The 13,831-nt window shown below is 41.6% G+C and overlaps 1 protein-coding gene across 1 annotated transcript in view; it reads left to right on the top strand.

Moving 5' to 3' along the window:
• dlgap2a (discs, large (Drosophila) homolog-associated protein 2a) overlaps nucleotides 1-13,831 on the top strand; it is a 164,311-nt gene that overhangs the window by 33,194 nt on the left and 117,286 nt on the right. Inside the window, exon 2 of the mRNA XM_061743414.1 lies at nucleotides 12,774-12,806. The gene's annotated coding sequence lies outside the window, so the exon portion shown is untranslated. The remainder of the gene's footprint in view (nucleotides 1-12,773; nucleotides 12,807-13,831) is intronic.

The following is a 13,831-nucleotide window of genomic DNA, read 5'->3' as shown; positions in this document are numbered from 1 at the left end:
CCTACTCACGACCCGAAAAAGGTTTAATTTAATAAGGTAAGGCTTAACTCTACACCAGCCTTACATAAGTAAAGGTTCAGAGCTCAAAACGGGACTGCAAAACGGGACTAGTTTCTTCTGAAGAGAGTAAGATTTTGGTCCGCAGGTCGAGGCGCAGTCATCACGCGTGGTCGGATGCGCGTAACTACTAGCAGCCGGGTCTGGCACTCAGAAGGCGCGCCGATTTTCTCCAGTGGCCAGTCGCGGTACTGCAACAAAAAATCCCATGGGACCCAGAAAGCTTTTTTCCCATAGACCGCAATAGTAAAAGAGAAGCCTCTAAAACTGTTCACAGGTCACCTCCAGCTGTAATCACCGGCAATTACTAATCTTTGTAATCTATATTTTTAAGTCATGGACTTTATATCGTCAAAAATGTTTTATAACGGCCAGAAAAGTCAAAGAAAAGTCTCTTTCTGGGCGTGACGTCACGGCTGACGTCACAACCGTGTCCGTGCATTCCACGGGTGTTTATATTAATATATATTATGTAATTATATTATATTAATACATTAATAATATATGTAATACTATATATGTAATAATATACATGAATTCATATATTATATTATTACATATTATATGAATACTCGCGTCATTGCCCCGGGGCATGATGGGAGGCCCCAGAGCATCATGGGAGGTGACTCAACTGCGCATGCTCTATGGGCCCGTGTATGCGGAAGTAAACCCGGAAGTCAGAGATTTTTTCGGCGTATGCGCTGGCTGAGCAGAATGCATTGAAATGAATGGGCGGCCATTTTCAATTTCCCATCCAGTTCTATAATACATGGTTACTAGTCAACACAATAGATTAATATTAATAACCCAATATCGCGATACACTTTGTCACCTCCACGACACGTATGGTGACGTTTTTGTATCGCGAAATTTCGTGGCACGATATATTGTTACACCCCTACCATTAACCCAACTAATGCTCTTTTACATGGTCAAACCTGACCAACAACAAGTAAGAGCAAGGCAAAAACTCAAATATTATTTGACATATATCACACCAGATGGACCTCTGGCTCATTCTGCTGTGTGATGCCACCTACACGCATCTTCCCGCCTTAAAAGGTGTATTTCATAATATTATAGTTGTGCATGAGTTTTATGACAGTTTTATTTGATCCCAAATGTAGACTTTTCTGTTTACAAAAGTTATGTTTATATAACATTTTTGAGCCCCTAAAATGTTAAAATGTTTTTTAATTTTGGCAAATTTTTGGCTCATGCCTGATGTTTCCTTTAATGTAAAACACAGATATATGAGTTTGAAAATCTTATGTGTGGATACAATGACTCAATCTACTGAAGTGTAGTAATAGTAGCATTTTTTAGCATTTTTTGTTAAATGTCAATGTTTCAGCTATGGACCAATGTTGCAACCACATATTGTGGACTTTAAAATGTATTTGCATGAAATTACACTTGAACTTCAATGAAGAAGTACGCTGAGACATCCCTACTGGGCGTGGGTAGAGGAGCCGAGGGGACGGCAGTAAAACGTAGCTCTTCAGGGTGATTACTTGTGACCTCACGTGGAAATGGGTTTGGATTTCTCCTTTGAATTAACTTTCATGATTACTAAATACTACTAAAAATCTTGTTTTTTAGCTCATCGTGCTTCCATCTTTTAATTTTTTTTCAAAAGGCCACCAACTTGGAAAGAAGCACTCAGCCAAAGATTTTGGGTCAAAGAAGCATCACTGTTTCTGCTGGACCAGCAGACAGATTATAGTGATAAATATATCGCCGGTAATCTCTTGTCACCTCCACAATCAGAAAGTGGTTACATTTCTGTAGCCTGTGCTTTTAACACTTGAAGACTTTTATCTTAAGCCGTTATTCCATTGAATGTTAATCACAACTGTCCTCTCTTTAACCAAGTTCTGCTTCACTTGGTTTTACACCATATAGATACTATCAACTCAACATGGGTGATAGATAAGATGCTTATCATCGTGATACTGAGCAGTCAAGTGCTCACTTTCTCTTTTGTGACTAGTCGTATTCTTTCTTTTCCACATTCCTGGTATGTCTACAAGCATGCAATCAAGACAGGCTGCCAAAAGCGAAATAAAAAAGTAGAAGAATCCTCAATTTTTAAAACTGACATCATTTAATTAGTTCATTCCTCTTGGGATTCTTCATCTATTATTTTTATACTCCTTTTAGAGGAGCAAGTTGAAGAGTCAAAAGTCTAGTCAGAGATTGTCCTACCTCTCACTCCTGCAGGGGGGACACTGTGGCATTCCTGGGCCAGCAGGTTTTGAGTCTGCCCTGAGGCCCCCTTGTGGTCGGACATATCGAAACAACACCCCTGGAAGGTGTCTGGACGGCATCTTGACCAGATGCTCAAACCACCTCATCTGTCTCCCTTTGATTTCCAGGACTGGTGACTCTGCTCCGAGCATCTGACTGAGCTCATCACCTCATCAATTCTGGGTTCAGATATTATAGTTTGCTAGTGGGCATTTAGATACCTCTAACTCTTAATCATACACATACAAATAAAACTTTCTTTCAGTGTGACTGAAAATTAGTAAGCATTTTTCGTTGTTGTTGTTGTTGTTGTTATATTCTCATTTTTATTTGATATAAATGAAACAGTCAAGATATTTACCGTAATCCCAACACTCTTACAGTTGTCTCATTGGAGAAAGATGTGCTTGCTTCAAGCATTAATGGCCTCACAGCCTCTCACGTACCCACACAAACAGATTTCTTGAATACTCAGGGGATGCATTTTGATGGGCGATGCCTTTTTAGCTGCCACAGATGACAGGGTTTGTCTCTAACTGAAGGTCGAGGTTACACCCGCACTCGCGTCACACCGAACCACCCACACAGGAGTCGATTAAAAGCTTTTTTTTCTTCTTTTTGACAACTTGCTATGATGCAGCTTTTTGTGGTGAAACCGTTTGTAGTTGCCTCACAATGTCTTTACCCACAAACACTTATGACTGGCTTGGTTTCAGACCCTCGCTGTTTGATGTAGGACACCTGCAGTTTTCCTCATAAAAGAGAGATTATTAAGAGAGGTTTTGAAAATGTGCTCCTCATTACTGCACTCTATTCAGTTTCTTATTTCCGTGTATGTGCTAATAAAAGGGACATTTGTAGATCTACAACCTGTTTTAATATGATTTTTATGCTGCTTTTATTACCCTTTTATTGTTGTGAACTTTTCCTTCTATGCATGAAGAAAAACCTTCTAATATTGACCGATGTATGACAGAGTAACAAGCATGAACATTGAAATTCAATTAATATCTGTCGTGATAAACTTACTATACAATGTAGTACAGTCCAGGTCCTGTCAGTTTTCTACACAGCATGCACGGTACTACAAACTGACTGTACCTTTTGCAGTATATGAGAAATACTATGTCTACCATGCAACCAATGGGGTTTGATCCAGCTTGCTAGTCTGATGTGAACAGCAGTGAATGTATTTGCAGTTCCTCGACTGACCACTGGGGTCTGGCTCCGAAAGCAAGTTAATTTCCATTTTAAAACTTTGCAGCAGAAATGAACATATTTACAGCCTGGTTTAAAAAACAGGCAACATTTGAAAAAGGTGGTCCCACAGAGCTCCTCCATGGGCTCCACATCTCCTCTCTAATACCGTGGCTGAAGTAGCCAGGAGCCAGTTGTGACGAGGCTCCAGGGGACTGCAAGGTTGATATCATTTAGCGACAACTTGTCCAAGGCCCTGTGCTTTCTGATTTCACCCCGTCCTCTTTTTAACTCTGACATTACTTGTTTCAAATGTTGTTTCAGTGGTGAAATCAGAAGCCAAATCAGTAGCCAAGCTACATAGCCAACGTTTGGTAACTGAACTAAAGTGATTGTGTTCCAGCCAGCCTCCAGTCCTGCTGCTTCTGCCAATTTGTGTGGCGCCATGCAGTACGACAGTAAAGGATGCCTCAAACGCATACTTCAGTAAAACCAACGGGTGAAATCACAGTGGGTTTGTCCTGTTCTTCTTATACAGTCTGCAACCACACACTATAATAAAACAACGGACAAAGCATTACATCACACGACCCATTGGTTTATGAGAAGGGGTTTTGAAACCTATTTTTCATTGTACGGGGCGTAGCCATGTTCCCCGCAAACCGGCGGGAACACGCTGACCATCCCTCGCTGAAATATATCTGCAGTGCTCCTGGCAGACGTTTACAGCACAATATACTGTTTAACATGTTCTCAGCGGTGAAATCAAAAATAACGGTTGCCTTTAGCCGACACTGGGTTTGTACAAATGGCTGGTGGCTTCACTAACCGCAGTGGGATAACAAATACAGATGAAGAAGTGATAGCTGCTAACCACTGGCTGAGCCCAGTGCCATTCAATCATACTAAAAAATAAAGTTAATGCTCTATATAATTTCTCCTAGCATGTTACAAAAATATTCACCCCCTAAGAGTTGTTAGGGTTGTGAACTCATGTGATTTTTTTTAACCAGGCTGTAAATATGTTTATTTCTTCTCTAAAGCTGGATATTTTAACATGGGAATCCGTGGGAGTCACTCGCTTTTACAGCCAGACTTTACCAGCCAGCCGAGAAACTGCAACAAATGTTAGTTCTGGATGAACCTCAAGCCGGGACTTAGATGGTTGCTGATTGGTTGCACACAAGTTCCAACCATCTTACCGTGGGCGTGTTCCTGTCAGCTTCCACAGCAACATGGCTGCATCTGGTACAAAGAAAAAAGGTCTTCGTCAACCAATGGGTCAAGTTACTTGTTTCGTCCATTGTATTTTACAGTCTGTGTTCAACTTACCAGTCTATCGCATGGTAGATCTCTTAATGCAATGCACCGCTGCAGTGGGACACAGCTTCCATTTATGCTGTAGCATAGTCGTTTTTACGGTGATATACCATCATAAAAACTACTTACTAATGAAAACTGCTGGGCTAGAGTATACAGTATACATACTGTACCCACTTTTTAATTACAGTATTGAATATGCTTTTAAAACATTTTTATAGTAATGACCAGGTTCATTTGAGCCAGATGTGTCAGAGCAGGGAAACATCTAAAATATTCTGGTCTGAGGACCTTAATAAACTGGTGCCATAAATGGTAAAACTGTTAGGGCCCAAGCACTTTTCCTTTCTTCTTTCTTCATTTTTATTTTTCCAACGAAAGGAGGGCCTTTTTACCCCCCTAAACGTGCCCCAAAAGTCACCAAATTTTGCACGCAAGCCAAGCCTGGCGAAAAATTCGATATTTAATGGTTTTGCATTAATGGACGTGGCAAAATGGCTCAACAGCGCCCCCTAGAAATCTTCGTGCCTCAAGCCCCACAATACGGTTTGACGTACATGCACGAAAATCGGTACACACCTGCATCATGTCACAACATGGCCGAAACCGAACAGGAAGTCGGCCATTTTTTATTAATCGTGTAATTTTGCCGCAATTTATGCCATGTCTTCGGCCGTTAATACGGCCCGAACCGTAACGTGCACCCAGATGTGTTATGGACCAAAATGTGCGTCTTCATAATGCGACAACGCGCATTACTTTGATTGGTTGTTTGATACTCTGATTGGTCAATATGTGATAGTCCCTATTTTCTGCTATAACTTTTGAATGGTTTGACATAGCGAGTCGTGGCTGGCGTCATCCGCTAAATGTCCAGGCCTGAAGAATCTACATGAAAGTCATACAAGCGCTTCCACTGCAGCATGCCTGAACGTGCACAAGGGTGCGAGGGCCCGTTCATCGCTGCTTGCAGCTTTAATTTTTTATTAGTTCCACATAAATGACAGTGGTATCAGTTTTCAGTCAAAGATAGAACATTCATCCATCTGTCTTTTTATACCTACTTTCAGGGCCAAAGGAGACACATTCACTCACATTAAGAGTTGATTTAAAAAACAATAGCCAACTTAACATGCATGTTTTTTGACTGTGGAAAAAAGTTGTAACACTCGGAGAAAGCCTGTACTATCACATGGAGAACATCCAAACACCCAGCTGAAACTGGGAACCTTGTAGTGGTGAGGCGATAGTGCAAGCCATCACACCAATAAATTGTCCCTTTATCCAGGTAAAGAAGGATAAAAATGATTCCCTTAGTTTTAAATAATTTAAATCTATAGCATAGTGCATAGTCATTCATATATGATCCCATAAAGTACAAGTAATATTAGGTATTATGCTGATAGATTTTTACATGCAAGCTTGTTCTTGTACAACACAAAATGTGTCTTTATGCAGCGTACTGCTTGAGCGTGTGTGACAGTGCGGTGTAAGTAACGTCTGAAGAGCCAGGAGGGACTTCCAGTACTCTGCCAGGTTTCTCCTGCATCCTTGCACTCACAGCTTTCTCTCTCGCCTTTTTTTCATAGCAAAGCATCCTCTCTAAGAAATGCTGGATCAGCTCCGGAGGAGGCTGCAGGTATACAGGGGGCCCGACTGAAGATAGATTGCACCAGTTGAGAGGAAAGTAAACTAGAAGTGGTGAGCATCCACATCCATAAGTGGAAAAGTGGAAAGCATAGACCATAATGTTCTTTTGAAATACATTTGTGATTATATCTTTGTCCGTGTGAGGCCATGCCTGTTAGTGAACAGTTGGGTTATTTCTTCAGCATCAGTTGTTGTGTACTTCTCTCTATTGACCACCTATTGAAACTGCCCCTATAACAAGCCTCTATTTGGCTTGTTTGTCACAGTCGGTGTGCTTCCCCGCCTTAAAACAAATAGAGCTTATAGGCTGTTTCTTGTAGTAAATCCCAAGTCATCGATGAAACATATTAACTCCCTGAGCAAAGTGTTTATACCCTCACACTAACTGCATTATACGTCAGCTTTCAATCCCCATCTCACCTTAGCTTATATAACCATGTGTTTCTCTCCAAAACACACCACATAGCATTTTTAGCACTGCGATTGCTAATTATCACCTGTATCTCATCATATGGCTTGAAGAAAAAGGAGAGGAAGGAGGGAGTGATGCTAAAAGTGAGATCAGCCGCTGGGGAAGGTGTGAGCAAGCTGCGTGATATGGAAATGAGAGCTTTAATTATGGATGAATACATTATCAGATCAAGGCTAAGGAATTGTTCCCCGTGTATGTTGTGTTTGGAGATTGGCTGATTCCAGGGGACACCATAGACAGACCCCGTCACTGTATTAACAAATACCCATGAGCTTAATTCAAGCAGGATATGAAGATAAAAGTATGATGCACAGATGGCTATAGCGCTTCATTTGCAGTTCTCCAAGTCCTTGATCCCCTGTAGTGACTTCTGTCCACCTCCTGGAGTTTCTTTCTTTTTCCTTGTATATTAGTATGAAATTAAAAAGCAGTTGCTTGGAAACCCTTTATAGTATCTTAGCTAACATGAAAATAAATCTGTTTTTATAGCTTGGTTTCACTTTCAAACAAGGCCAAAATGTATTACGTGAAGGATGTAAATAGTTTTCACTGTGGTCAGTGGTCTTTGGTGCTGTCATACTGTAAGTGAAACTGATTCAAAACAGACAGAGATCATTTTAAGGTTTAAAACCTAACTCTAAATGAGTAATTAAAGGGGACCTATTATTAAAAACACGTTTTTTCTTGCTTTAACATATATAAAGTGGTCTCCCCTCAGCCTGCCAACTCAGAGAAGGAGGAAAGCAACCAAATTCTGCAGTGTCTGTACAGCCGCCCGGATGAGCCATCCAGTGTCACGTGGCTTCTACGAGCCGTTCAGATTCTGCTCCCGTCGTGACGTAACGACAGGAGCGATGCGTGAAACCACGCCCACAACTAACTCCGACAACTTACACTGGTTATAATCACGTGTTTAATGCTACTTTTATATGTTTTCATCCTTCAATTATAGACTAAGGGCCAGTCCCAATACACCCCCTAGTCCTACTTTTCAGCCCTACCCCTAAATTTTGCGCGTTCCCGTGAAGGTAGTGGTGTCCCAATTCCTCTTTGCATGTAGGGGTAGTGGGCCTAATGAGGGGTAGGGTGTATGAATCTAGCCCTACAGAACGAGGGATTTCAGATGCTGACTCGCCGACCGAGGGCCAGAAAAATTTCCCAGAATGCTTACGTCATCATTTGCAGACTGAATCAAACAAAAAAACATGGCGGACATTTCTAATTTTTAGTGAATATATATTTTTAATAATATAATATTTTGAGTTAGTTTCTGCATAAAAATGCGTTTTGATTACATTTTTAGCGAGAAATATACAGTATAATTTACTTTCATAATATTCACTCAGTGAATGTACATAATCACTCGCTTGCTCATTGTTGCGTTGTATCTTCAGATCTCGCCAGAATAAAGGCTGATTTATGGTTCCGTGTTACACCAATGCAGAGCCTACGGTGTAGGTTACGTGGGGACACGCGCCGTACGGTGCGTGTCGCCGCGTAACCTACGGCATAATCTACGCCGTAACCTACGCCGTAGGCGTGGTAAAGCTCTACGCCGTAGGCTCTGCGTCGATTTAACGCGGAACCAGAAATCGCCGGCGGCTCTTCTCATCCCCGAAAACATCGGAGCAAATGTCTTAACAGGCGTTATTTGGATAAACTGAGCCCAGGTTGGGGATCTTAACGGTTACTTTTATGCCTGAAAAAATATTAAAACTTAAGTGGCATTAACAGCGCTACAGCGGAAATTAAAACAGCTTTTAGCTCTCGGCTTCCTGATATGGTGTGACGTATGTGCATAGGTAACTACGCAGTCGCTTACGTACCCGAACGTAAACCACGCAGTGACGTAGCAAGTGGTGTCCCAATCCCTAGGGAAGATTACAAAGTCCTACCCCTTGTGGCTTCATTTTGAGGGTGAAGTGGTAGTGAGTGAGGGCTAGTGGTAGTGAGTAGGGTGAACATTGGGATTGGCCCTTAGTATCTGGTACAACATACAGACACCGCTTTTGTGGTAAAGCTCTGAAACGAGCTCTAAGGTTTCACGTTTCAGGACATAGTCAAACAACTTCTCATTCTTGAGGTCTTCAAATTCGGTAAATACAACCTCAGGTGAATAAAACATAACACATTTACTATCTGTTATGTATTTACCAACACAACCTGAGGACAATCACCACAGACTGCTGTAACACAGGACACAACCTTTTCCATCTGCATCCCTCTGAAAGATACAGAACTTGGAAATAATTAGACACAAAGCGGTTTCTTTGTCAGTGTAATCACGGGCATAAATTCCTGGCATGCTCCATCCATATTCAATATACACTTATCAGACAACAGTGTTTGCAATCACACACTGCATTCATTGTCATTTATCTCTCTAGTTAAGTGTGCACATTACTTTTTTTCTTATTCAGTCCTATACAGTATGTAAATAACAAAGGTGCAGGTTTTTGTGTATCGCGTGTGTAGTATGTATTCTCATATATTATTTTCCACAACAGGAGCCAGAAACAAAGAAAAACGAAAAAAAAAACTAATCCTTGTGTGTTTTGACTTTGCCAATGAAACTGGATTTTGGTTCTGAAAAGGAAAGAAAAAAGGCAGAACAAGGTACCGTGATGGGCATGACATTGAATTCAAGAATAGCACAGAACGAGGCCGATGGAACAGTTCAATTTGTTAACCAAGATTAAGGTGGTACAAGCAAAAGCTGAACGTGGTAGTCCACAACCTGCACCGACCAAAAATCAGTCCTTAGATGCAGAAACCTTCAGGCAACCAGGAACCAGACAAGCGACGAGCAGGCAGAGTAGTCAGGAACAAGCAGGGTCGAAGCCAACAAGACAATCCAGAGAAAAATGCTAGAAGGCTTTGCATGGAGCTAAGACAATCAGGTAAGACTGAGTGGGTTTATTCTGGTGAGGGAGCACAGGTGAAGCTGATGAGGTGGGAGTCGCAGGCAGGTGATCGGGTGAGGGATCATGACAGGTTCTCTTGAAGGAATTTAGAGTGAAAAGATTCAAATACACCCGATCCATTGATCATCTGCAAGTGAGCACCTCTAGAAAAGAGAGTAAATTGTTGCTTCTCATCAATCTGGGAAGAGTTGTAGTGGCACATTCATGTGAAGGGATGTGAACCATGACCATGTTTAAGTAGCTTTCATACAGAATCTTAATGATATATATTAAAGAACTACATGTAGAGTAATTACAAGAGACGAGGGGATAGGGTTGGGGCCCGACCTGTTCTCATGATGTTGGTGTGTTAGCTGGTTGCTTAGCTTTCTGTTTTAGATTGAAACTCTTTCTGTGGTAAGGTCTGGTTTGACTTCTCTTGTTCCCATCTCTCCTGATTGTTCACGTCTGTGTCTCTTTCCTTTTCCCCTTCAAATCCCTATCTTATTCCTGTTCTCTCCTTTGCAGCTTAGTTTGATTTTCTTTCAGTAGTTGCCTTTTGTTTTTGACAAATTTAAATACTGTAAATCACTTTTGTTGGCTTCTTCTGTCTCCGGATATCCTGCATTTGGGTCCTCCCCACACCTCAGTCATAAGACTTCCTTACAGACATTTCTTTGGACATGAAAAGAACCCAGCATGATTTATTTATTCTTCATTTATTTAATTGTCTTTTTGACCGCAAAGTATTGATTCTTAAAAGCCCAAAGCGTACACACTTTTGGAGCCTTAGAAATGTTGTCATTGATGTATTTATCTTATTCTTTAAGCCTTTATTGTAAAAAAAAACGGCTCTATGGATGCTCTTACGGCTCAGGAGTGATACTGTGTTCGTTTTTAAGGTTTTTTTAACTTCTGATTTTGTCGAGATATTCAGCGTCATCCGTTTAGAAGAAAGCTGTGCCCTCGTAAAACAAGACAACCAGCGCAAACCTTGTAAGAATAGATAAGCAAGATGACAAAGCCTCTTACTCTTTCATGATGTACTGTGGTGACCCAAATTCTATTATTTTGGAATTAGATGCTAGACTTGGATGTATTTTCCTGAAGGCCACTAGTTGTCAGCCACTTTACAGTTCCGATTTGAGAACAAATGAGAATTACCCAAGAACACTTCCCTCTACTGTAAAAACAGCCCGACCAAATCAATATGGTCTCTACATGGGGAAATTCAGGAGTGCCTTAAATTTAAACAGGCAGGGGCAGACTAATAGAGCCAATTGCTTTGACTCTGTGGAATAGTACTGTGGGGAGTGGGAAGTAAAAAGGCTAATTAAACCAGTAAATTCTCTCGAGGCGTCTCCTGTCTGCCACTGCACCTGTGGCACTGTGCTGTGCTCAACCCCACAGATCCCAGCCACTACCTGCCCTCCCAAGAAAGCAATGCAATTACTTCTCCAAGGTGGCCATAACAAACTGTGTTGTTCGTAGAGTTCAGTTCAGTCTTTGTGCGGTGTGAATTTGCAGCATATTCTCATAGCCAATTAAATTATAAAGCCAGGCTTTTTTGAGCTAGAGTAAACATAAAGTTATGCATTTAGTATATAAAGGAGGTGCTCTGGCAGAGCAATTAAATTTTTGCTGTAAAAATTTAAAGCAGAATGAGATCATGATGTCCAGGGAATAGCCAGCAGGCAGTTTAAAAAGACGGCAGCGAGGCTGTGACAATTTACAACCACCCCACACTGACCAGAACAGCAACCCCTAAAACTGCTTGAAAAAGGGATCCTTCATTCATCCTCACTGCCCTTAAGCAAGGTCATCTGGGTAGAGAAAGGGAAAGGGGAAAAAAAAATTGCATTCACAGTTATGTTTTGTTATGTCTGTGTCCCAGAGGATTTAAGGATTGGAGCTATCAAAGAGAGCTGTCTCACTTTTCACCAAAATATGACAATCAACAAGTCCAAGCTTGCTGCTGGTCTCATTAAGTCATTAATTAGTGGCTATTAAATTAAGAAGGGGCCCTGACAGAAAACACAACGTGGCTTCTTTTGGGCATGTCGGGGATGACAGACAAACTCTGACACAGCACAGCTGTTTTTGAAGCCATCTGGGGAAAACAAGGCCTGAGGACGTGATGCTCAGTTTCATCCTCGTTCTGCTCATTATGCCTTACACTTCAAAACATGCCCTCTTAATAACTTTGTTTGTTTAAAGTAATCACAGAACAATTCTTTGAGGCTTCTTGCATTCTCGTGGCTCATGGGAAGGACTCATACTTCATTAACAGTGATGCCCATATAGTGAGCCTCACGGTGTGTGTTCTGCTAATCTGCATGGCGTAAAAAGCATACCAACAATAGTTACTTATCAGTTTACTTTAAGATGCATGGTGCATGGGAATGTTGGTATACCATTAAAATGAGAGCAGCATCCCTCATGAAGATAATCGATAGTGCACAGATTTAAATCAATGACTTTTATTTTAAGTTTTAGTCTCATTCAGGTTGGTGAGCCGTGTTTACACACTCCATCTGCAGGACATAAGAGTGATGTATTGAGGCAATATGATTTGCATTCTTTTACCCTATTTGAACTTGTCGCTGCATAATTTTTTCTTCTTTTTTTTCCTTTCAAGCAGCTGCATGTGGGTGAGGGTCATATTCTGCACGGCAGCTGGGGTTTTTCATATGTTGCGAAGGCATTCAGAGCACTGAGCTAGTTTGCTGTTCTCTGTTTGTTCAGTTTTATTTGTTTCTGACAGAAAGCGAGAGAAATGCTTAACCTTGAATAACAGATGATATTGTCACATGGAGGACGTGGATTCAAATATTTGTCGCCACACACGCACGCACAAGACGTGGACTTTCACATATGCGTTGCCTCTATTAATCTCCTGTTGTCTCTCTTTGGTCCTTGTTTAGAATCACAGTGCACACTGTGTGGTGAACCAGAAGGTGAGTGGGCCTCGCCATTCCATAAAAGCCCTCGTCATCATCATCTCCCAGCTTGTTTCCTGCTGCTAGGGGAGGGTGGGAAGCGGAGCGGGGGCGACGCTTCGCTGCAGTGTACAATGTTCTCCAGTCTTCATCTCAGGCTGCATCCTACTGGGTTTTGGGATTGGGATTTTCAAGAGTCACATGTGAAGGTTGGCATGGGCAACCACCTTTGTACGTAGACCCATGGTTGGTTGACCATATGAAGGCTGAAGGACACATCGTCAGAGTTCTTACTGACCACAAGTGCTTCTGTTTCACATTTCATAGTTCATTCATGAATATCTACACATATTCATGCACATATTTCGTGCTCATATGTGTATGAAGTAGTCATCACATAGCTGAATGGCTGTAAGCTGCTGTGATCTTGAGTTAGAGATCACGTGCATAAAGTTCCCATATGTTCGTTTCCATTTCATTACATAAACATCTCTTTGCATGTTTTTCTTTTTGAGGGGGGGGATTCCTCCTTGATCCCTTTGCTCAGCTGTGTTCCATGTCTTTTTACCGGAGGGGCTCACAGTTTTCGTATTTTGCAGAGAGAGCTGTAAATAAATAACATGTTTTCTGATAGACTTAGTGACATTTCACTGTAGACTTAACCTTGTCGAGGAATCAGCCATGTGCCTCTAAGCCCAATAAACATTACTCTGTGTCCCAAAAAATCAATGGGGCTCTCTCTGCTTTGCTTGATTAGATTAAGATGTAATCAAATTGAGCATGATAACTGTGTTCTTGTGACCTTCCTGCTGAGACAGGAGGAGAGAGGATGGAAGGCCGCAGGAAGAACGGGGAGTGTGCATGGCATGTGTGTTGCATTTTACGAGCAAAAACTTGACCAGAGGGGTGATCCTCAGGCATTTCCACGCTTTTAGTCCATCCCATGTGGGGCTCGAGGGCCATAGAGCCACATAGAGTGTGGCTTTTCTTGAATTTCCACAGGGAGACCAACCCACAAGAGTAGATGTGTTTGTCAAGAGAAA

Source organism: Cololabis saira, chromosome 16 (genome assembly GCF_033807715.1).
Source record: "Cololabis saira isolate AMF1-May2022 chromosome 16, fColSai1.1, whole genome shotgun sequence".
NCBI classification, from domain to species: Eukaryota; Metazoa; Chordata; class Actinopteri; order Beloniformes; family Belonidae; genus Cololabis; species Cololabis saira.
This window is presented reverse-complemented; position numbering and strand designations above follow the sequence as displayed.